This window comes from Eulemur rufifrons, chromosome 17 (assembly GCF_041146395.1).
Source record: "Eulemur rufifrons isolate Redbay chromosome 17, OSU_ERuf_1, whole genome shotgun sequence".
NCBI classification, from domain to species: Eukaryota; Metazoa; Chordata; class Mammalia; order Primates; family Lemuridae; genus Eulemur; species Eulemur rufifrons.
Window position 1 is genome coordinate 56678460 of NC_090999.1, and position 26604 is coordinate 56705063.

The following is a 26604-nucleotide window of genomic DNA, read 5'->3' on the forward strand; positions in this document are numbered from 1 at the left end:
ACTAAAAGAAAAGGACAAAAAAAGCTTCTGTCAATTTAACTATGACCAAATGTTTTTATATCACTTGCAGCTTTTATTTCATTCTTATTGAAATATCTCTTTTCGGCCGGGCGCGGTGGCTCACGCCTGTAATCCTAGCACTCTGGGAGGCCGAGGCGGGTGGATCGCTCGAGGTCAGGAGTTCGAGACCAGCCTGAGCAAGAGCGAGACCCCGTCTCTACTAAAAATAGAAAGAAACTATATGGACAACTAAAATATATATATATAAAAAATTAGCCGGGCATGGTGGCACATGTCTGTAGTCCCAGCCACTCGGGAGGCTGAGGCAGTAGGATCGCTTAAGCCCAGGAGTTTGAGGTTGCTGTGAGCTAGGCTGACGCCACGGCACTCACTCTAGCCCGGGCAACAGAGTGAGACTCTGTCTCAAAAAAAAAAGAAAAAGAAAAAGAAATATCTCTTTTCCGTAGACCACTTTGGTGCAAACATAAAAAGTCAAATGTGAGTGAAAAAATTGGTTAAAAGATTCTAAAACTAAAACCTCTTTATATTCAGACTCCAAATATTTGTAAAGAATCATTAGTGTCTTCGTTTTTTCCACACATAATCATCTCCAGGCTACATGAGCATTGCTGATCTAGCATTTCTTAAGAGAATGCTGCACTACTATTTCCAGGATTATTGTCAAAGCAGCTGACACTCATTCTATAATTTCTGATACACAGGGGGATGTGATGACAACAATATCACATCTGCTTCTGAATATATCACTTCTGATATCTGAATTTCTGATACACAGGGGCATGTGATGACAACTATATCACATCTGCAATTATAAGTTGTCCAAATTCAGACATGTTAAAATTTGGAAAAAAATTTTATCCACGAAATATATAGTTGCATTTTACCTAGAAATTTCAGATTTTGCAACAGTATAACTAAAAGATGGGCATTTCTGCTTCTCTGTGTCCATGTTTCAGCCCATAAGCACATCCAGCATTGACATATTTCCAGTAGTCAATGAAAAAATTCCACCTGTCACTGAGTCTTTGGTGGCACAAGGATTACATTTTGTTCAGAGAATATTGCTTCCGTGTTATCATAATAAAAAGGATGACTGTTTCTCTTTGTTCAAGTCCTGGGTTCTGCCCAACAAGCACTCCTCACCTAGGGCTGAGAAAATTTCCAGAAAAGAGTGCTATAATTTATTGCATCATGGAGAGTCTGGTACCATAGTATACCTTAGTTCTATGCTTTTCTCGGGCACTCTTCACATACACACACTCAACAAAAGTTCTGACATTTTCTAGGTTCCATGCCTTTCTCAGCAGGTTATTGAGGGTTATCTCTTGTTAGTGGGCCAACTCTCTGTACTGGTAGGTAACTAAGGGTTTAATTGTTGACATGGATTGTGTAACAGAAGTACAACTATTTTGTTCATAATAACTCCAGTTCCCCAAGTGTGTAGCCTCAAAAGTAAAACATAACCCCTCCTTTTCTTGATTTCCTCAAAAGAGACTCACAGAGAGCTTGTGTGTGCGCAAAAAATTCTGAAGATTTGAGAGGATGGAGGGAAAACATGAAAAAGTAACAAATAACTTAAATCAAATATTCTTCGTTTTTATCCTCAGCAACATTTCCCTGGAGGTAGGCGCTGATCTACTTCTCTCTCACTCTCTCACTCTGCCCTCCACAAACTCCTCTCTACTTTCTCTACTCTCTTTCACACCCTAATTCCTATTTCTTTCCTACCTAGAGAAATTTAACAGCCTTCCCCACTGTTTCTTCAAATCATATATTTATCCTTAAACCACAAAATGGCTTCTCAGCTACTTATGCTATAAAAACACCCAAAGTCATAGCTATGCTCCATTGCTTGAAAGGGCTTTTTTACTCAAGGAGGTGGAAAATATTCAAATAGACGTCAGGATAGCCACATGTGCCGCTGGACTCCTGTGGCCTGTGCAGTTCTAAAAAGCTTCATGGAAGGACTAAGTTTGAGCTGAAAGTTTAAATACAGAGAAAAATGAAAGGAGTCAGAAAGAAGTTCTAGGCAGGAAGTCAGAAGTTAACAGAATTGTGAAGAAGAATAGTGCCTCAGTTATTTGAGGAATTAGCACTGTATAATTCTAACCAGTCAGAGACTTTAGCACAAGCTCTTTTACTTCACTCTGACACTCTTGCTTCTGCTGTCAGTCCTCAAAGATAAAAGAGATGTTCACTAAAATCAATTCATGGGCCAGTCTGCCCTAGAGAGCTGCTTTTTCAGCTCTGGTTTGCAAAGTTCCCCATATATATTCATAGCTTCTGGGGTTGATGCTATGAATATATAATAATTTTATTCATTTTAAAAATTTTAGCTGACTTAGTGATTATATTAAATGATTATAGTGAATTATTATAGTAAAATGACTTAATTAAATAATCTAAAACTTAGTCATTCTGAGGAAGAGAATATCTGGGGGTGTTTTTGCTTGTTTCAGGGAGAAATAAGTAACAGGATAGAGTTAAAATTTGGGAGAGAAGGAGAAGAGGCATCTTAGTGTGGGTATTGGACAGAAGGCACTTCGGTGTGGGTAGTTGGAGAGACTGCACGCAGCATGAAGTTAAAGGACACTTTATAGATAGAGGAAAATAAGATTTGGGATATAGAAGTTATTCCAAAGGGAAATAAGAGAGTAGTGAAATAAAATTTCTCATATTTTCTATTTTGTTTAGGTCCCTCATGGGAAATACAAATATTTATGTGCATCTGAATATCATCTCAAAGCCACTGTTTATTATCAAGGGGAATGGTGTAATAGGGGTGTGTGTGGTTAGAGTTTGTCTGTTGCCTGGTAGGAAGCTATGAATCTCCTTCAGGAAGTCAAGCATCTTCTCTGGTGGAATTAAGCATGTTTCTGCAAAAGACTTCTGGCTCACCTGGGCTTTCTGTCCAAGGACTTCTGTTTGGGGAAATTTCATTTTAATGTGTCTCAAAATTCCTAATGTGTCTCTCTTTAAGAAATGCTTTTGTTTTATTGGCATATGTTCCTGACATACCGTTGGTGTATAATAAATACTTTTGAATGCATGAATGATTGACTAGATGCTTGCATGTGAAGAAAGCTCATCCTAAAAAAGGAAGGAAGGAGGCGTTTTGCTCTCCCAGTAAGCTCTCCAGAGTTCTTGCAATGGTCAAAACCAAATTTCTTATATCATGTGAAGGCATACTACTCGACTCATAAGTTAAATACCTAATTTTCTTCATATGTCCCTTGCATATATGATGATCACTTCCATTCTCATGGAACAACAAACAAGAAAGATAGATTAGTTATAGCTAATATTTATGTTTTACTATATTCCAGAAATTTTGCAAGAGCTGAAAACCTGCTTCTTATTCTGCCCAAGCAAACTTCCAGGGAAAATTTCTTTCTAATAGGAGGATGCTTGTAGAAGGTTCTCTGCTCTCCTCTTGACATCCCTCACCATTGTTAAATTAGCAGTCTTGCAGGGTACTGGCCATTTCCAAGGAATTTAAACAAGTACTTTTTCCATAATAGAACTTTCCAACCAAGTTTTTCTTCTGTTTAACCACCAGTTGGCTAGATAGGCTATTAAGAACTGCTGTCTCCAGAAGCCACTCGGTTTTCAGACAACACCATGCCTGTTATCTTTCAGAAGGAGCTCCTCCCTGCTAATATGCAGTACTTGCTTGCACTTGATCCCATTCGCTCTCATGATAAATCATTTTCTCTTTTAGTAAGCTACCCACGCTATTTCTAGTTACAATAAGGCAATATTGCTGAAAAAGTTAGCACACAAAATACTCCAGCTATCTTTTTAGAAAGAATGTAAGGTATGCACATGAATGTAAAATAACTACTATAAATTCAAGTCTTTTTAACAATATATATTATGTGCACAGACAACGAAAGAAAATATTTGGGAAAACTGAACACTTTATAAATAAATCAATGCATGTGTCTAAAATAGATTTTATTTCTTCTTTAAATTTGTTCTATTTATTTTTATGCTGTCTATATTTCTTATTTCACACAGAAGTATAATTTCAAGATTGAGGTATAAGGACTTGAGCTGGAGTAATGGCCACCTTCATTCCAAAACCTTATACAGACCAAAGATGCAATTTTACTCTTAAACTGGTTGGGCTAACTTCATGGCCCAAAGGACAAATCCTATGCAGGTTTAAGCCATCATGGCTAATTCACAATTTATATTTCAATGATGAACTCATGTACGTTATTAGGCCATGACTGAAAATATAGTAATATTAAATTTACTAGACAAATCTCTACTGCTCTGACCAGCTCAGTAATTAATTATACAAAGTCCAGCATTTAATAGCTCTCTTTTTAAAAAAAAAAAATCCAATAATTTCCTGGAGGTTCTTCCTCTTATCTATAAATAGAATCAGGCTTGATTGTTCTGTGATAGTGTCAGGGCTCACAAATCACAAACCTTTTTACATATCAGAAAATATTTTATGTTCCTGTGATTGTACAATAATTTATCCTGCTAATTATCTAGTATGAAATAGTTGTAGTAATTTTACATTTTTTACATTATAAATTGAACCAAATGACCACTGCACTGAATAGCAATCATCTGGGATGGAGGTCTTTGGAAAATCACTTTATCAGTTTGTCCCTTCCCACCTGCCAAGTGGCAGGATCTTAGTCTTCAGCCTTCCTATGTCTCTGTTGAGCCAAATAGTCCTGGTTTGTCCATAATTTCTCTCTCTCTCTTTTATGTCTTGTCATCTCCTACGTATTGACAGGACTGATGACCCACCTGTGTAACCTCAGTGGTGATACTGTCAGCCTTGAGGCTCTGTATTCCCTTTGCCACTAGCCTTTGACATTCTTCATCAAGTTGACTGCTAATATCATGGTCACCTCTCCCCTGAATTCCAGATACATATGTCACACAGTTTCATCTATATCTCCACTTGGGTTTATAAAAGGTGTCTCAGTATTAATTTAAAATCCTGAATCTTCTCTCCCACAATCTTCTTCTTCCACACCTAAAGCAGTAAATGGCAATTCTATCTTTGCAATTGTCTAAGTCACAACCTTTTGGGGCTATCAAAGGCTCACTTTATCATATACCTCATATCCAATTGCTCAACATATTGGGCTATATCAACTTTTTTATTGACACGTAATAATTGTACATATTCATGAGTACATGTGATGTTTGTATAAATAATACAATGCGTAATGATAAAGTCAGGGTATTTAGGATATCCATCGCCTCAAATATTTATCATTTCTTTGTGTTAGACACATTTTAAATCTTCTCTTTCTAGCTATTTTGAAGTGTACAATAAATTATTGTTAACTGTAGGCATCCTACTCTGCTATCTAATACCAGTACTTATTCTTTTTATCTAACTGTATGTTTGTACCCATTAAGCAACTTCTCTTTATTGCCCTCCGACCCTTCCCAGCCTCTGGTAACCAACATTCTATTCTCTACCTCCATGAGATTAACTATTTTAGCTCCCACATGTGAGTGAGAACATGTGAAGTTTGTCTTTTTGTGCTTGGCTTATTTCACCTAACATAATGATCACCAGTTCCATCCATGTTCCGATAAATGACAGGATTTTATTCTTTTTTATGGCTAAATAGTATTCCGTTACATATATATACCATATTTTCCCTATTCATTCCTCCGTTGATGGATACTTATGTTGATTTCTTTCTTGGCTATTGTGAATAGTGCTGCAATAAACACGGGGGTTCAGATATCTCTATGATATACTGATGTCCTTTCTTTTGGATACCAAGTAGTGGGATTGCTGAATTATATGGTAGTCCTATTTTTAGTTTTTTGGGGGAAAATTTCATACCGTTTTCCATAATGGCTGCACTAATTTATATTCTTCCTAATAGTGTATAAGAGTTCCCCTTTCTCTATATACTCACCACCATTTTTTTTTTTTTTTTTTTTTTTTTGTCTTTTTGAGCATGGCTATTCTAACTGGAGTGAGATGATATCTCACTGTGGTTTGGATTTTCATTTCCCTGATGAGCATTTTTTCATAAACCTATTTTCCATTTGTATGTTCTTTTGAGAAATGTCTACTCAGATCCCTTTCCCACTTTTTAAAGAGATTATATTTTTTTGCTGTTGAGTTGTCTGAGTTCCTTGTATATTCTAAATATTAACCCTTTGTTGAATAGTTTGCAAATATTTTCTCCCATTCTACAGGTTGTCTCTTCACTCTGTTGATTATTTCCTTTGTGGTGCATAAGTGGCTTTTAAAATATTACACAAAATTTGTCCATTTCTCTTCTTTTCATAGCCTCCTTCCTGGTCCTATCTACCGTCATTCTTCACCTGGATTATTGTAATGTCCACATAACCGATCACTTGCCTCAGTTCTTGCTTACTCTACACTGTATTCTCAACATATCATTTAGAGTGATCTTGTAAGACTATCACATCATATCTCTTTATGACCATTCTCAAACCCTTTACTTCTCACATCAAGAGAAGTGAATGTCAAAGCCCCAGCAAAAGCTTACTTGGCCTTACGTGGTATAAGCCCTTTTACTGTTTACCTCATCCCCACATGTTCCTCTCCTGAGCTGCATCAGTATCACCTTTCTTGTCATTCTTCACACATGCCAAGCAATGCCCACTTGGGGCCTTTGCATTTGCTGGCTAATCTGACTACCATATTCACCTTGGTACAATGCAAAAGTAAAATAAACACTTCCTAAATACATTAATAATAAATAGTGGGCATTATAGATTCTTATTTGGGGACTGGGAGAATTCAGAATGGAATGGAAATATTTGTCTTTGATGTATTCGTTCATGTCATAAAAATAAGCATGTCTCTTTTCTCCTTGGTTAAGACATGACTGTGATCATGGGAAGGTTTACATGGCCTCTTAAATTCCCTAAGCTAGTCCATAAACCACTATTAAATGGTTGTATATCAGATTTATTACCACAAAAGTTTGAATAGAGGTAATATATAGGAATGAGCTTCATAAAAATAATTCTACATCCTGTGCAACTTGACATGAAACTGTATTAGTGATTGACATTCAATATATAAAAATGAAATGATAAATTATCCCAGATTACCAGGAAATATAGGTCTCCTTATATTTTCCCTAACAAAAATTGTATAATTTATTTAAATCAGAGAATGAGATTGTCCCTTGGAGCTATATTTAGTTATTAAATGCAGGAACCATTTGTAGCCTAAATTTCTAGTTTGATTTCTATTTTCTATTAACTAACATGATTTTTGATCTTCTACTCTTATTTGAACATTTTTATTTTGGGATGTTTCTTTTTTTCAAACTTGAAATCTTTTGTATGGCATGGACTTTTTAAGTTAACCCTCTTTTCAAAGGCCCAGACCAATATATTTCTCCTCATAATAGAAAATGTTGACTTAAATAACATTGAACTAAATAACTCTTCAGTAGTAAATCATCCAGAAAAATGAAGGGATGGTTTATCTAAATGGAAATAAATGTAACATACCTTAGCCCACATTTTACAAGAGTTTGGAGTTGATCTTTTTATAAGTTGCCTAACTATAAGTGACAGTGCATATTGTGCCTTTCCAATAAAGAAGTGAAGAATAGATATTCTTTCTCTGTTCTGCTTTCCTTTAATTTTAGGGAATGGGTAGTTTATATCAGTCTTTTGGTACAGGTGTGGTTGACTTTAATCATCACAGAATCTGGCTTCAGATCCACGCCTCATTCTCTAACACAGCTTTCTAAGCAAGCCTTATATTTTGGCTTACTGAAACAAAGAAAAAAATATAGAAAACAATTCAATAAATATGTAAAAGGGCACAAAAACAGGCCAGTACCATGAATGAAAATAGATTCACACCAAGGAAACAGCATTAAAAAATGTTATATTTCTGGGGGCAAAGGTTCTGCAAGTTCCAAGGGAGGAGAATAGATAGTCCACATGCAAAATGTAAGGAATAGTAATGGCTCTAAGGTTAGTGGCTTCTACACTTGAAGCTAATGCAATGAAAAAAATATTTTGAAAACATTTTACTGAAAATGATGTCTAACTAAGAGTAAAGACAGAATGAAGATATTCATATATGCAAAATATCAAAAAAAAATGTTCCCATTATCTTTCTCTAGGAAGCTATTCTCTAGGAAGCTTCAACCAAAACAAGACAAACCCTAGACAGAACAAACTTACATAAAACAGGGATCCAATTCAGTAAAGAGAGAAACCAAGGCCATACACAAGATGCTGGTGAAGGGAGAATGATTGATGACAAATTTATCTCAGAGAACATACAATTTTATCGAGAGAAAGTCAGGGGTCTCTGGGAGTTCTTCAAGAAAATAAAATTGACAAATTTCTGATGCACAGGAATAAATACAGTATTTAGACAACTCGAAGCAAGTTTAAAGTTGAATTAATGACATGTTCAGAGAAAAGTGATCAAAAGATTAAAAATGAAAATTAATTCCAAGGGAAAATTATGCAGGAAATGAAAATTAATAATATAATATATGTAGACAAGACAGAAAAGTATTTACAGAATCAAAATAATATTAACAGAAACTGTTGATAGAACCAAAATTAAGATAAGACTTTATTGGGAAGTGAGGGAGAGAGCGGGAAAGATTGGGAGTAATACTTAAATTTTTTGTAATATGCCTTGTAGAATTTTAACTCAAACTATGTTATGTAGCTAAGGTGTACAGTCTTCCCATTTGCCTGGCACTGTCCATGTTTATCTCTACTGTTGGTGTAATTATGAACAGCACACCATTAATTCTCAAAGGAGTCCTAGTCTGGATGATTAATTATAGTGTCAACATGGCTTAGAGCAAAAGGCTTTATTTTTTGCTCCTGTTAAATGCAGGGGTCAGTGGTGGTTGCATGACTGCTCATTGTTTTTCCTTTATTCCAGGATCTGGGTTGAAGGAGAAGCTCCCAATGGGAAATATGCTGTTCCTATGACACAGGCGAAAGAGTAAGAAGGCAGCAAAAGGACATACTGGCTCTTAAGGCAACTGCTGGAAAAGGTCACACTGTCACTTCTGCTCACATCTTATTGGTCAAGGCAAGTCACGTGCACAAGCCTGTTGTCAGTGGGGTGGCGGTGAAAAGCAAGGCACTGCTTGCCACATGGCAGTAAGTGGAAATATATAATTCTTCAAGGAAAGGGGTGCAAATAATGGGGACCCAAAATACAATCTGTCATAGTGTACAATGAAAGTAACATCTGGAAAAAATACAAAATCAGTAGATAATATATGAATAGCAGCTAAATAACTGGGAGAATCTGGCTGGGAGAATCTGGCTATGAAGTAATAGACAATATTTGCACTGTACTTTAGTTTACAATCGGCTTTTACATACATAATCACATTTGATTCTCACATCAATCTTCAGTTGGAGAGTTTACAATGTCCATTACACAGGTGATGAAACTTACATTAAAGATTACATAACTTGACCAAATAATACAAACTATTATCACTTATGCAGACTCTTATCCTCAAACTGAATTTCCATCCATATTCATTCACTTGAGAATTCATTTATTTATTCATTCATTTAATGGAGTGTTTTAATAAATATTTGCACAAGTGAGAAAATTTTTCTGTGCTTTAAGAGCTCAAAATCATGTAGTGGAGACAGAAATATACTCAAGTAATTGCTAAAGAGTGAGATAAGTGCTAATAGAGGTACATGCAAAATGCTAAAAGAACACTTACGATGTGCCTGCAGGTTTGTGACATTTCAATCAAGCAGAGAGTTAGAGTGTGAATCTGCCAGGTTGTTCTAAGAGAAAAACAGGCAGAGATGCATGTGGATGGAGAGGGGAGGGGCGGAGACATTCTCAGCTCCTTTAGAAGGCTGTGGCCAGGAAGAGAAATCATCACATTATCATAATCTTCTGAAAATATATACAGGGTGGCAATTTGATTACTTGCTTCTAGGAACTGCACATCGTTTTAAAAGTTACTTGTGCAAATATCTGGGTGTTTTAACACATTAAGCTATTCTCAGCCACACATGCTAAAGTTATTTTTACCCTAAAAGCTTGTTGTTCAGAAAGAAGAATCCTGAATGAATATGACATACATTAGTTGAGTTCTCAAAAGTGGAGAGGCTTCAAAGAAGACTGAGTTGGAACATATTTCCTGAGAAGGCTGCATGAGGTCTTGGAGTTTGAGGTCAAAGATAAGGCAAATGAAGGTGCATAATGGAAGAAGGAAGGAATAAAACCCAAATGTACATCTCTGCAGTTTTCTTTAAGCTGAAACATACCAACTTGAAATTGTGCACCAGTGAATCTTTCATCTCATTATTGACTCTGCTTTATTCCGTACTTTCAAGTGCTAGATATAAAAAGTCTATGCTTAAGGAATCTCTAACGAGAGTTTCAGGGAAAGTAGGCATTATAGCTTCAACGCACAATGAAAAGAGAACGCCAACGACTCTGAATGCCTTACGGAAGAAATACAAAATGTAAAGTAGTAGTGGAAGCAGCAAAAGTGGGGAGGGCCAGAAACTCTGGCGACAGTAAAGGCACTGGAACATAGGCAGGCTCAATCACAATAGAGCCTGCAATGAAAAGGGTAAGTTTTCATTTAAGTCACAGAATCTTTTGAGAGTTGAGCCCTGAATAACCAAGAGCCACATCTGCTGCATAAGATCAATGCCATTTGTAAAGCAACAGGATACATTGGACTGAGTTGAATCTCTTGCTGTGATTTTAACACTCCCTCTACTCAGCTCGGAATTCCCAAGTGAAGCTTCAACAGTTTTATGGGAGCTTTCATTTGCATGGTAGCATCTAAAGAAGGCTATCTGGTTTTTGGCTGCAATGCAAAGAACCAAAATAATTTGATTATAGCCTTGTCATAGATTTACATTCATTGATTTACCAGGGATTTTTCCTCTTCCAGAAATATTAAATTGTGAAATATTTGACTTTTGTTAGTAATTTATTAGTGACACAAGCAATGTCATTTAAAACTAAATGGCATTTGTTAACAGATGAAACGGTGTTCTTCCTAATTAGGAACAAACAATAAACATGTTTGAATACTGATATGTAGATGCATAAATATATATGTGATATATAAATATATTAAATACATATAACAAACAATAAGCATATTTGTTATGTCTGAGATTGAGAGATAATTCATTAAAAGCTATTTTGTCGTAATTAGTTTTAAAACTTCAATTTTCCACATATTTGACTAGATTTTTGTTTTTCTTGTATTGGTAATTGTAAAATAACCCCTTTAAAATGTTTTAATTTTAAAATTCAAGCTTTCTTAATGAATTGGGACTTTGACATTATATATAATAAGAAAAAACTAGAAACTACTAATACTTATGGGATGATTCACTGGGACAGAAGATGGTAGAAGTTGGGAAAATTTGAATAAGAAATTTGTAGTAAAAAATACATTAGTTCTATGAAGATATTGAGAAAGTCTCAGATGTAGCATTAAATATCTATTCAGATGGACAAAATTTGAAATTGTGAAATCAATCTCTATCATATTGGTAATGATACCCAAATCTATACAAAGCTAATACAGACTGATTTTTTCTTCAGATGGACTTGGGAAATATCTTCTAAAGCTCAAATGCTTTTAATATACAGTATTTGCTCTTTCATTTTAAAAGTATGCCTTAAATGTACTGTTATGCTCCTAAGCCAAATATATTGTACTAGTTAAAAGTACTATGAAAATATTTTATGAAATGACTTATTAGTTTTATTTAAAAAGATGAATCCTTCACTATTATACTGAAATTCAAATATGCAATGACAAGAATACTCATTGATAAGAGCAAAATAAGTACAATTTAAATTTCTGGTTAAACACAGTGAAAAAATATTTTGAAAGTCCAAAGATGCTGACCCTTGGTCAATCTCTCCCCCTTTCTTTCTTTCTCCCTCTTTCTCTCTCTCTTTTTTCCTCCAGTCTTCCCTCCTTCCCTTACTTCTGCCTTCCTTTTTTCTCCCCTTCCTGCTTTATTTGAGCCTCGAATCTTCATTTACATAAGTTCATTTATATACATATATATAGCATAATTACATGCTCTAAAATATATATTTATATATATATCCATATATATATTCATATAATTATATATGCAAGTGTATATATTGTGTGTGCATATATACACTAAATTTAGTAATCCAGTCTTACATGATTTACCTGCTTTATAGCTTTGATATTCAACATTCTTCGTGTCACTTTTGTCACCATTTCACAATTCCTATTTTGCTTTTGAGCTTTGTTTTAACAGGTTTGGAAACTTTCGTATACCTCACCTGATATGAAGGGTAAGAAACCTTTATTTTGGAGACAATTACTAGTTTAACTCATGGAATCTTCGAATGTTTCAGTCATAATAAATTCATATTTGAACACAATTCAAACCATAAGAAAGTCACACTTAGCAATGCAGTTTTTTATCTTTCTTAAAGTAAAATAGGTTTTTGAAATGTAAACCTCACACTTTGTTATTGGTCTTAGGAGAATTTCCTCTATTTATTAATGTATTCAGGTTGCTCACTTTCTACATTTACTCCTTATTTTTCAAGCTTATTAAAGAGTATTTTGACATTCTTAGATCACATTAGACCAGTTTATGTCCTTTGCATTAAATTTGTGAAAGTAATTATCCTGTAGCCAAAAACAAAACAAAACAAAAAGCACAAAAACCCCAAAGGACAAAACATAAGAAAATATGAGAGATCCCAGATGAATAGATATTATATTGGTTAAGAAATATTTTAGTTTGTATTTTTGCACTGAATGGCTTATGTTAAATAAGGAACTTGCTTGAATCTTTACTTTGACCACATATGCACTGAATTCTTTTCTTTCCTGAACAAATGGTCTCTACTTTGATTATTGTTATGCCCTTAAACACATTGATTTTCACAATTCTGTAAATAAATTTAATACAAAAGCAATCAAACCATAGTTTCAGATGACTAAATAATTATGTAGTAATACATCAAGTCAGCTAATTATTATAGATTTTGTTCAAGGTTTCCATTTATTTTACTCAATATTAATAACATGCTTCCTGCATAATTAATTGGAAAGTAAAAGGCCTTGATCAAACTTTAAAGTAAATTTTTAATTTTATTTAATAAATAATTATGGGGATAAAATTTAAATTTTATAAGTGACAGGTCTTGTTGCGGCCTGATTACAGAATGGGGGATGAACACATAAACATACATACAGACACAAAGAAAAAACACACGGACACACATAGACGGTAAAGACTGCAGTACGGAAAGCAGCAGTCCCTTTATTTTTATACTCCTTTTGTTCAGCAGCTACTTCCTGGTACGGGACTATCTTTAGAGCCCTGAGGTGACATGTTCCATTTCTTATGGAAATTGCTCAAGGGAAGGCAAACGTTTGCATCTTAATCTTTGGACCTCATTACCGGGGTGCAGGACAATGAGACACACCTTGGCTGTTTGCCATAGGAAACAGTTTGTCTATTTCAATAGGCCATTGACCTTTAGCTCCAAGAAGCATTCAGTAGTCAATGGGCCCTGTCCGGACCCATTGACTTCTGGCCTCAAGGAGCGTCTGGACTTATTGACCTTTGGACCCAAGAAGCACGTCCAGCTTCGCTGACTCTGAGCTCAAGCCAATTCTTGCCCAGGGACGATCCCTACAGGTCTGATAACATATATAATTTACAAAATTTCAATACATAAATCTAAATCACAGAAACAAGATATACATTGTCTTTAATTTACCATCAACTATAATAGTTACTATATTAACATAACCATAGGCCAGAACTCAATGTCAATTGAATTATTTGTCAAGCAATGTTTTGTTATTATAATATATAGATGGTTACTTTATTTCCATCAAAAGAATTTTCTGTCTCCAAATAAAACTAACGCATACCACTTATTTTAGTCACAGTCTTTAGGATTAGCTTGGTTAAATACCATAATAAACTATGGATAATATGTGAAAATGACATATTTTAATATATGGAATCAAAAACTATATTCTTTTACAGGCCGATAAGTTTAAACATTTAATTAAATTAACTCAATTATGTATGTGTATATCTTTTCTTGAACATTTGAAATACAGAATAATTGCATAATTAAAATGTTATCTCAGTAATTGATTACTTAATATAGTTCTTCAAAGAAATATTAATCAGTTCAACAAAATATTTCAGCTAAATTATATAATGACTTCCATGACATTGATTTTATCTTAATCATTTGTTACTTTTTCATAAGTGCCTCAGATTTTTAAAAATTCTACAAATTAAAATGCAGAATTTGGAGAATTAAGTGAATAAGTCATGATTTAAATCAAGGTGTCTCTGAAACTCAATCCCCAGTAAGGTAAAATAATTTATATTTTTCACATAAATTACACAGGTAATAAAATTGTTCATTTTATTTTACACATTCTAGTGGTGTTTAAATTCTCTGTTTAGCACTGAGAGGTTTGTTTGTAGATATGAAAAATGAAAAAAATATAAATATGAATTCAAAAAGTGAATATTTTAATGTTTTATTTTATTTAAAGTATGCACAAAAATATTCACAAATATTTTATGCTCTAACAATTAAAAGAACAAAATGCGTTTAGCATCTGTGTGAGATGGAAATCTAGAATAATTGGAAAACGGTCAGTCATTTTATAGCACTGTGACCCTGTGACCCTGTTCCTCCCCTGAAGGCAGCTTAGTTGCTGAAAGTGGGGAATACAGAGGGAAGAAAGAAAGTGAAGGAAGGGGAAGAGGAGGAAAAATCCAAGGCAACAAAATGGGAAGCACTTGAGAGTCAGAAAGCCTAGGTTCTGGCTGCAGCTTTACATAATATCATGTATGACATTTACCAAGTTATCCAGCCTCTCAGAATGTTGATTTTCACATCTGTAAAATGCAGAAACTAGTACAATCTTCACAGGTTTATTACGTGGATTGAACAAAATAATTTCTATAAATAGCCTGCTATAATGCCTGGCATATTTCATTAAATGGTTGCTTCTTTTTCTTTCTCTTTTTCTTGTCCCTTTTCTTCTCCTTCATCTCCCTTTTTTCTACCCACTCCTCCTTTTTTTCTCCTACCTCCTCCTACCCCCCTTTCTCGTCCTCTCCTCCTCTATCATCATCATTATTGCAAGGATGGGAAAAGGAAAAACAACAGCTGCTGCTGAGGTTTGGAGTCTGGTGAAAAGTGGGATGTTAGAGAGCCATTTTGTTTGTGCTAGTATGATTTATTATTTTGAAATCTGAGGGAAGAAGATTAAAATTGATAACATATTGTTTAAATCTGTGCTCACAATTTTATCTAATCAAAACAAATAGGATAATGGATAAGAGGGAAAATGATCTGCACTTCCTAGATGTTAAAAGATTAGCAAGTTACTTATAAAGATTATACAAATTCAGGATGTATCAAAAACACTGAAAAATGTTACCTGAAGAGAATTGATCTTTTTTTAATTAATGTTTTTATTTCAGCATATTACAGGGGTACACATGTTTAGATTACATATATTGCCTTTCCCCCGGCCAAGTCGGAGCTTCAAGCCTGTCCATTCCCCAGAGGGTGAACACTGCACCCATTACGTGTGAATATATCCATCCCCTCCGCCCCCTCCATCTGCCTGACACCCAATGAACGTTACTACTATATGTGCACATAAGTGTTGATCAGTTAACACCAATTTGATGGTGAGTATTTGTGGTGCTTGTTTTTCCATTTTTGTGATACTTCTCTGAGTAGAATGGGATCAGGCTCTATCCAGGATAATACAAGAGGTACTATATCACCATTGTTTTTTGTGGCTGAGTAAAACTCCATGGTATACATATACCACATTTTATTAATCCACTCATGGATTGGTGGGCACTTGGGTTGTTTCCACATCTTTGAAATTGTGAATTGTGCTGTTATAAACATTCTAGTGCAGATGTCTTTTTTACAGAATGTCTTTTTCTTCTTTGGGTAGATGCCTTGTAATAAGATTGCTGTATTAAATGGTAGTTCTACTTTTAGCTCTTTAATGTATCTCCATACTGCTTTCCACAGAGGTTGTACTAGTTTGCAGTCCCACCAGCAGTGTATGAGTGGTCCTATTTCTCCTCATGCATGCCAACATTTGGTGCTTTGGGACTTTTTGATAAAAGCCATTCTCAGTGGAGTTAAGTGATGTCTCATTGTGGTTTTAATTTGCATTTCCCTGATGATTAGAGATGTTGAGCATTTTTTTCATGTTTCTTGACCATTAGTCTGTCTTCTTCTGAAAAGTTTCTATTCATGTCCTTTGCCCACTTTTTAATGGGGTTGTTTGATTTTTTTTTTTTTTTTTTGCTGATTTTCTTGAGTTCTATATAGATTCTAATTATCAGCCCTTTATCGGATGTGTAACACGCAAATATTTTCTCCCATTCTGTAGGTTGTCTGTTAGCTCTCGTGATAGTTTTCTTGGCTGTGCAGAAGCATTTTAATTTGATCAGGTCCCATTTATTTATTTTTGTTGTTGCTGTGATTGCCTTTGGGGGCTTCCTCATAAATTCTTTGCCTAGGCCAATGTCTATTACAGTTTTTTCAACATTTTCTTTTAGAATTCTTATAGTTTCATGCCTTAGGTTTAAGTCTGTTATCGACTGTGAGTTGATATTTTGGGAGGTGAGAGGTGTGGATCCTGTATCAGTCTTCTACATGTGGCTATCCAATTTTCCCAGCACCATTTATTGAATAAGGATTCTTTTTCCCAGTGTGTGTATGTTTCTGTTTTGTCAAAGATTAGATGGCTATATGAGGATGGTTTTATATCTGAGTTCTCAATTCTGTTCTATTTGTCTATGTCTCTGTTCTTGTACCAATATCATGCTCTTTTAGTCACTATAGCCTTGTAGTATAGCTTGAATTCAGGTAAATTGATGCCTCCCAATTTGTTCTTTTTGCTTAAGATTGCTTTTGCTATATAGAGTCTTCTCTGGTTCCATACAAAGTGTAGAATTATTTCGCTGATCTTGTTTTTGATTGGCCATTTCATGGCTTAGGTGTGATAAATGGAGGTAATGAAACTCTGTTAACCACATAATTATATTTTGCTATTTAGGAAGTATTTATTATTAAACACTTATCTCCCTAATTTTCTTAGTTTCATGCCTGCGGTAAATCCAATTATTTTTCCTTCACTCCACTATTGAAATATTATTCATTACTTGATTAGTACTTAAGTTTAAGTTAGAATATAGAGGACATGAAAACTTATTCATGACTTCTGCCAAATCCAGAAATGTCGACTTTACTAAAACACAGTGATATTTTATACTATCAGGAACTTATGGCCAAAATAAAACTTATAAAGTATTCATTTGATTATCATGATAGTTTAATTAAAATAGGCTTTTTTTTTCTCTTTCTGAAAACCATCTAGTTCTATTCCTCTGGAAAAATGTTTTGGTTCTTAAAATATCAGAGTAATATGTATTTACTGTAGAAAATTCAGAATGTAACAAAAATCGTAAAACATAAAATAAAAATTTATGTATTGCAAACTTGGTACAAAGAGCAAATGCTTGGTGCACACCCATCCACATACAAATCTACACACACACGAAATGGGATCAAAATGTCTGTACTATTTTGTACCCTGAATTTAATATCACATTGTGTCGTATGATTCTCCAATATTAGTTATTTGACTGAAATATAGGAATAATATTTGTTTAGTATACCATTGTAAAGACTTAGGTCAGTCATCTACTTTTCCACATTGATCAACATTTGTCCAATGTTTAATTTGAAAAAAATAACTATATGAGAAGAATTACTAAATATATAAAATTAGGATAAGTTTCTTTCCAAAGGCATGTATATTGGGGGGGTTAAGTAAAATTGTTCTCATATATCTAAAAGCATATTTTCAAATGTGCCCATCTATCATTCAGCAGCAGCTAAAGTACAATATTTCTATAAGTTTTATATAAGTTTTCTTTGTACAATTGTTAAACCAATGTTTCATATTCTACTGTCTTAGGAGAATTCTTATGTTATTCACAAATGTAATTATTTTTTATTTTATTTTTCTTAATTTTAAAAGGGAAATATTTCTTAAAAATTTGAGTGTAATTTTTAAATTATTAATCTCAAAATGTACTTTAGGAAAGCAACCTCAATAACAGATCTAGAAAGCAAGTCTCTGGGTACTAAATTAATGCTTTCCTTTCAGGTAAAGAAAATAAAAAACATTGATTCTTTAAAGTCATGTCAGTGGAGAAAAAGTCAGATATTGACCCCTTATAGTTTGAAGCTTTTTTGAATTTTTTAGTCTTCACATGGCCTATTCCTGTAAATATCTATTTATAGGATATAATACATTTATAAATTTTCCACTCTGGTTATGAACTCTTACTTAAAATAAGCCCAAGTTTCAATAAGTTTACATGACGTTATTAAAAATTATCTGCTTGACTTTAACCATACCTATATCAGTTAAAAAAGTTAAGATATCAAAATGTCAACAGAATAAAATCAGGAGTGACTAAAATTTCAAAAAGTGGCACTTTTTGATTTTTTTTTTTGTCGTTATATTGACATTTCAAAGAATTTCTTTGATTACTCCAAGATAAAAATTTTCTAAGTCAAAAATTTCATTTCAGTGATTAGAGAGTCCTTTTCTTTGACACGAAATGCCTCTTATAGAGGCTCACTTTTTTGGTACCTTCTGAATACTATTATGTATCTCTAACTCCTTATGCTGTGGTTGATTAACTTGAGAAGAAATTCATCTTGTATTGTAGCTCTTTTCAAAATGATGTGCTATGACTTCCTCTTGAAATCCACAGGTGGCCCAGGGGAAGATGTACATATCTTTGTCCTGATCCCACTATTCTGCTCCCACAGTCCACTTCAGTCAATCTCTTATCTGTAGATTTTTCAGATGTGAACCAATCACTATTCAGCTATGATCCTCAAACCACAAGGGACATATGTTAAGCTTTCTACATGTCCTCTCACTTAGCTTGGTTGAAGGAAGGGAAAGATATTGTCATAGCCTTCCAGCAATACTGATCAAGTAAATCCTACCTTTCTCAGGCCATTTCAACACACCAAATATTGTATATGTTTCAGGTAGTTATTAGGCTAAGGTTTTCAAAAATGTCAGATGCAAAGTATTTTTATTCCAAATACCACTCAAATTTCTATATATACTATAGCATTTACTTTTCATGTATTTCAGTTAATGCATTATTAATACTAATTTATTACTGTATCACAAATTATCTGAAAACAGTTGTTTGAAATAATAAACATTTATTATCTTATGATTTCTGTGGATGAGAGATTTAGACATGGTTGAAGTGGGTCCACTGGCTCAGGGTCTTTCATAAGGTGCAACTAAAGGGTTGGCTGAGACTATAGTCATCTCGATGATTCACTGGGGGAGAATGACCACTTCCGAGATCATTCACATGCTTTTTGGCAGTCCTCAGATTCTCACTGGCTGCTGGTCAGACCCATCGGTCCTTTGCTACTTGGACCTCTACAAAGGATAACTGACAACAATGTAATTGCTTGCCCTCTGAGCAAGAAAGGTAGATGGCAAGAGAAGTAACATCCTATTACTTTTGTCACATTCTGTTCACTGGAAGTGTCACTAGGTCTAGCTCTAACACAAGTTGAGAGGATTACACAAACTCATGAACACTAGGAGATGTGGACGATTGGGGACCATTTCAGATGTTCTCTACCATGGTTAGTCATTTCTCATTAATCAACCATTAAAGGGTAGATGTATATATTTGTACATCAATGATCAATTTTTGGAGCACTATGAATTGTGATTAGTCTCTGGGGATAGAAAGTTGCATGGTATCTGCTTTAAAATTCTGTCTGGAATTTAGATACAGAATGATTCATCCTTTTTCATGTAAATGAGGGTGTGTGAGATGACTGAAGGCCAAAAGGAAAGTCTCCCCATTCAGAAATTTAGCTTAGATAAACAGCTTTCCATGTGTGCTGCAGAAATTTTATTAAAGAATTTGATGCTCTCAAATAACATGTTAAAGTAATTTACTAATTTATCACATTTCCATTGTCCATTTAAAGAACTAAAATAATCCAAAATATTAGTTTCTCATTGCTGCTGTACCAAATTACCACAAATGTAGTGGTTTAAAATACCACTAAATGGGTCTCTTTGGGCTAACATCAAGAAGTCAGTAAAGGTGCATTCCTTTCTGGAGACTAGACTAGAATCAGTTTTTTGGGGGGTTGTTTTTGTTGTTGTTTTTGTTTTTCTTTCAGCTTCTAAGAATTGCCTGCAATTGTTGGTTGGTGTTTCCTGTCTATCTTAAAAGCCAACAATAGGTGGTTAAATCTTTCTCATTCTGACACTGATCCCCCGACTCTCCCCTTTAGTGAATAAGGCCCCTATGATTACATTGGGCCTATCTGGATAATCCACAATAATCTCATGTCAAGATCAACTGGTTAGCAAAAGAAAATCTATCTGTTACCTTAATCCCTTCTTGTCATATGACATAACATATTCATGGATTCTGGGAATGAAGATGTGAATAACCTTGGAGGACCACTCTTCTGTCTACCACATTTTGAAATGTAAGATTTAATTGAAGCAAGCTTAATATACGTTTTCAATGTACTACATACATTGTTCCATTCTTTTAGCAACTTCAGATCCAATCCATGTTTGTTTATTAGTTAAATGAATAAGTCAATATATTTTCACAAGCTCAAGTCATTATATCTGTTACACAAAGCCAAAGCAGTATTAGTCCCTGTGGCTGACCAAGAGAAAAGAAACACAGCTATCTGACACATATTTGAAAGTCCTCTTGACTTTCACTTCCTTTTGATTTTATCTTCTTGGTTGATTACCATATTCCAAAGTATATTTTCTTTTTTATTTATTTTTAAAGTACAATAGGTATCATGTAAAAAGGTATGAAGAAAAAGAATGAGAACCAAGATACTATTAAACTAGTAGCAATAGGAGGAACCAAAGGAGCGGCACAGATGAGTCAGATCTCCAACATGGAGGAGTATTAGTGTGGTGAATATAGGACACCGTTTACCTTCTGTATGACAAGATCAACAATCCCCATTTCTCTACTGGTCCTAATGGTATGTTTTTGTTTGTTTGTTTGTTTGTTTTTTATTTCTTTAAGGTCCTCCATTATCTGAGGTTATCTGAGAATGTTGCAATGCAACCTGACATAGTTTACTAAATAAATTTCCTATTGCCCTTTCCTAATTTCTTAGTATGTTATCTGTTTTAGGTAATGGCTTCACACACAGTTTCTAGAAACTTGAACTCCTCTCTGACTCTTTACTCTTCCCTGTCTTCCTATTCAATCTTTTCAAATCCTGTCAATTTTACCCCTTCACCGCCATCTTCAGTTCCAGAGCATACTCAGGCCTCCTCAGCTCTTAACTTCTGAATCTTTGCCTCTTTTGTTTTCCAATCATTTGTTAATGTTTTTTCAGAAATAAATTTTCAAAATTTGTATATGATTGTAATAGTCTTCTACCTAAATTTCATCAATGACACTCTATTTACAAGAGAACAAATTATAAAGCTCTGAGCCTTGTATTTAGTACCTTTAACAGTTCGAGTTAAGGTAATTCTTCCACACTCATTTGCAATTACTCCTCCTTATATGTCCAGTATTTTAATCCACCTGGCTTATTTGCAGCTTATACAACATGCACACACTTATGGATCTTTATTCAAGGAGCAATTATGTATGCCCTCCTCTCTCCTACCTCTTATGTTTCTATACTTTTCCAGGCAAACTGAGCTCTTCCTAACTTTCCTTATCACATCCCAGCCCAACATAAGTGAAATTAATTCCTATATTACCACTTCTCCCCAAAATTTTATTTTTAAATATCTCTTGTAACAGCGACCTTCCTTCCTTGTTCCTTTTCTCCCTTTTCTCCTTCCTTCCTTCCCCGCTTCCTTGTTTTTCTCAGTTTGATCGGAAAGTGTTTAGGTTGGTACTAAACCCTCATTGTCTAGAGACCCCTGATTTGAAATCAGGTGGTATCTTATGTCTGTTCATAGTGTTTATATAGATACTTAAAATTACAGTCAGCTTGGGAGAAAAGGGCATTGAGGAGTGGGAAAATACTTTTCACCTAGGGCTGTTACATAAACGTGAAGACCAAGGTCTGGATAGCATCTTTTCAAACTTTTTTTTAAATCTCTTTGTCACTCTCCCCAAAATGAAAACTTGAGGGCTCCCCCTGTTTCTGGGATGAAAACTATCCTAAGGCTTGGAGATTCTTATTCTCAGTGTGAGGTAGCCACCCACTGTCCAAATGAATGATATTGAATGGAAAATAAAACACCCCAATCTGACTGTTCTTTTATGCTTTTCTCCCAGACATGCACTGACCCATTACTTACATCAAACTAGACTATAAATTCTTGCATTTACATATCCTTGGAGTTCTGTGAGTCAGAGACTTCATCTGAATAATTTTAGGAGGCTCCTGAGAGCGAAAGAGATGGAAAATTACATGTTCATCTGGAGACTAGTATTATATCAATTATTATTACTGGGCTTCACTCTCCTACTCTCCCCTCTGTGACCATTTTTATTATACAAACTTTATTATTATTATTTTAATTTGCTGAGTTCTAATTGTGCTCTATGGTACAGTACATGAAACAAAGAAGTCATCATTCCTCTTCAGGATGTTACAATGTAAGAAATCAAGTTCAATGTTTAGTCATTAGTGTTATTTTATATATACACACAAACGCACACACTGCACAAACACACATATTAATATATATGCCAATAAATAAATTACCAGCTAGTGTGTTCATGCAAAGTGCTACTTAGCTATTTCTTTAAAACAGGATAATTTTAAAGAAAGCATATATGACAATTTGCAATTTTAAATCACAGAAACTATTTTTCTATTTGTAATTTTCATATGGAATTTAAACTAATTAAAGAATTTCATGATGTTTTTCTCTATTGATTGCCTTTGGCACCACTAGCACATATTCCCCAAGTGTCTTATGTATTAAGTAGTTTTTACTGATAGTTTAAAACAAAACAAACAAACAAACAAAAAAACACCTCAGGTGGACAAATCAAAGACTTTAGCAGATAATTGAAGTGGAGCAGTAAGCTAATGTACATGAATTTCACGACAACTAGTTTAGGTGAATGTCTATCAGAGCTGTTAGAGGAAAATCATTTATATAACTAGTAGGCCAAGAAAATATGACATTTGGTGGAGCTTTTACACATTAATTGTCTAGTTCAGGAGCTCACAGTTTTTGTGCCCAATGGCATGCTTTATTTTCATGATCATTAATAGATTCCAATGGACTTTATTACTGCTACTCTATAGATGAGACAAATCAAGGGAAATAGTAGACCATATGATGCAGGAGCAGATGGGGACAGGAAGAAGCTGACTTACCAGACTGGTGATCACCAGAGCCAGATGCCTGGTATCATCTAGACATGGTTTCCTGAACTAAGAGCCAGTCCTACCGAGACCTGGCTTCCTGACTGTAGAGACACTGTGCTCTGCTCCCCGACTTCTGCTATAAAGTTGTGTCATATGCCCTCAACACCTTAGGTAATCTGAAAATGTCTCTATCATTTACAACATATAGCAGCCTAAGAAAGGAAAGGTGAGAGGTGGAGAATGAAGAAGAAAAAATAAAAGGAAGAGGGGAAAGGAGGGAGGGAGAGGAGCAGGGAGATAGAGAGTCTCTGTGAGCAGGTTCAGGATGGGATGTTAGAGGGTCCACAGGGTCCATCAAAGGGAATGTGGGTGTAAGGTTGGAACTTAGAGATACTGATTTATTTTAAGTACACCAATAATTTTAAACATATTCTTTAGAAAGTTTGAAATTGATAAAAATAATCTTCAAGATATTTTTAATAAACTATTTTTAGAGCAGTTTTAGGTTCACAGCAAAATTGAACAGAAAGTCCAGAGAGTTATCATATACCCCCACCCACATAATGCATATCCTCCCGAGCTGTCAGCATCTCACATCAGAATGGTATGTTTGTTCTAATCAATGAATCTACAATGACCCATCATTATCACCCAAAGTGCCAAAGTGCATGGTTTATATTAGGGTTCAATCTTAGAGTTGTATATTCTATGGTTTTTGACAAATGTTGACCCAGCCTTGCATGCCTGGAATAAATCCTACTTGTTAATGGTGTTTAACTATCTTCATACATTGCTAAATTTGATTCACTATTATTTTGTGTATAATTTTTACATACATGTTCGTAAGAGAGATTGTTATATAGTTTTCTTTTATTGTAAAGTCATTATCTTGTTTTGATATTAGGATAATGTTTTCCACATCAAAAAGTTAGGAAGTGTATTCTCTGCTTCTGTCTTCTGAAAGAGAGTGTAAAAAATTATTTTATATATAAATATATACATATACATTATAATGTATATATATTTTTAATGTTTGGCTGATTTGACCTGTGAATGTATTTGAGACTGGTACTTTCTGTTTTGGAAGGTTTTAATTATTGATTCTATTTTTTTAATAGGATGAAAATTTGCAGATTGCATTTTTCAGGGAATTGCTCCATTTCATCTAGGTTATCAAATTTGGGTGTAGAGAATTGTTTATATTATTTATTATCCTTTTAATGTAATGTTATCTATATTGATATCCCCTCTTCATTTCTGATATGCAAGGTATGTTTTAATTTTAGAAGTTATTTATGGGACAGTGTGTGCAATCAGAAAAGAGTTAAAATATCCAATTTTATATTGCTGTATCTCTGTATCCTCTGTATCCATCTATCTATTTCTCTACCTATCATCTAAGCAGGTTTTTAAGCTTATTCACTGTCATCATTTAGACAGTCTGAATTTTTATCATGTTATTTGAATTGCTGCTATTTGAAATTATTATCTATCCTACAAATTCAGTTTTTAGAGTGATTGAGAATCTAGTAACTGAAAGCAGAGTTTTACTTAACGTGAAACTAATAATCAGTTTGGGTTATACTAATTAAATGCAGTATCTATTAAATCTATGAAAATATTTTATCTTTTAAAATAGTACTAATATCTGTCTTAAAAATAGTACTAACATCTATTTAAAATCTGCTAAAAATGTTAAAGTCAGATAGACTTATAAAGATGTACTGTAATTTGCACATCCTTTAGTCAACAGTTTCAAATATGTACTGACATAAGTATCATAGCCTTTTTCCCTAAAAATATTATGTGAATATCCAACATGCAAACAATTAAAAGTAGAATTTTTTTTAATAAAGTCAGGGGACGGAGCTTGTAGGACACCTCCCCTGTAGCCTTCTGATATAACTTGGCTGACCCTGTAACACTTCTACAGAATGTCAGGATTTCATAAATTCCAAAAATTACTATCCTATTGTCCTCTTTAAAATGTCTCTGAACTTTACCCATTTATTTATATGCCTCTTTCTGAATCATCCTCTTGTCAAATCTAATTGTTAGGTTATTTGTTATTGAGTAAAAATAATATACAAAAAAAATTGCATGCAATCACTATTTGAATTTTCTTATTTTAATGCAATTGGAGTGCTACAGGAAACCAGCAATCTGACTTTCATTTTCTCTTTGCTATACTAAGCCATGCAAGCTATATAGAATTGAGTTAAAGTGAGAGGTCAAGTTAGAGTGAGTGTTTTCTTCCTCTTGCTTAAATTTTTCTTCATTGTTTTATTTTCAGTGCCCCCTGGTCTTTTCATCCACTTATGTAAAACTCTAAGCAGATGCTTTAGCACACTTGACAACTTCCTATGTTCTTAACATTCTGATCCTGAAAATGAAGGGTTATGTTTAAGCAATCCCAAAGACGCCATCCTTAAACTTCAGCGTCGGTATAATCTTGCTCAACCATCACTGAGAAGGCTTAAGGAAATGGTCTTTGGGTGTTCTATCTTTACCTACCACCGGTTTCTCTTTCAGCAAAGTCAGTATTCATGAAATAGCCAGATGTTATGATTTATTCTAATTTACAGTAGATGAAATATCCTTATTTTAAAAAATATTTTCTAAAATAAAAATATAATTTAAGAGAAACAACTGTGGTTACCATTTAGATCTAAAAGTTTCTAAATTTCTCTCCCCAGATTTGCTTCAACTTTCTTTTTTAACAAAATGATACAGGTACAGATAAGTCTCACACCCCGTTCTTTCCTCCTCCTGAGAGAAAGCCTCTTTCTTAACTTGGTGTGATACATTCCCATTCATGTTTTTATACATTCATGAATATACATATATTCTTCAAATATATATTATTGTTTCGTATGAGAAAAATGTAGGTAAATTGGATGTATCCTGAAACATTTTTCATCTCAACACAATGCTTATAAAATTTGATCCATCTTATTACATGTATTCCTGTTTTATTCAGTGTAACTCCTAAAGGAATTTTAAGTATTTACTAGATTGATCCAGTCACTTTGAGGGATGGTGCACAAATGTCAGTATCATTCTTGAATGTTTCAATCTACTCATAGAGCAATCTTCCAATTTCATTTTGAGGACATAAGAATGTT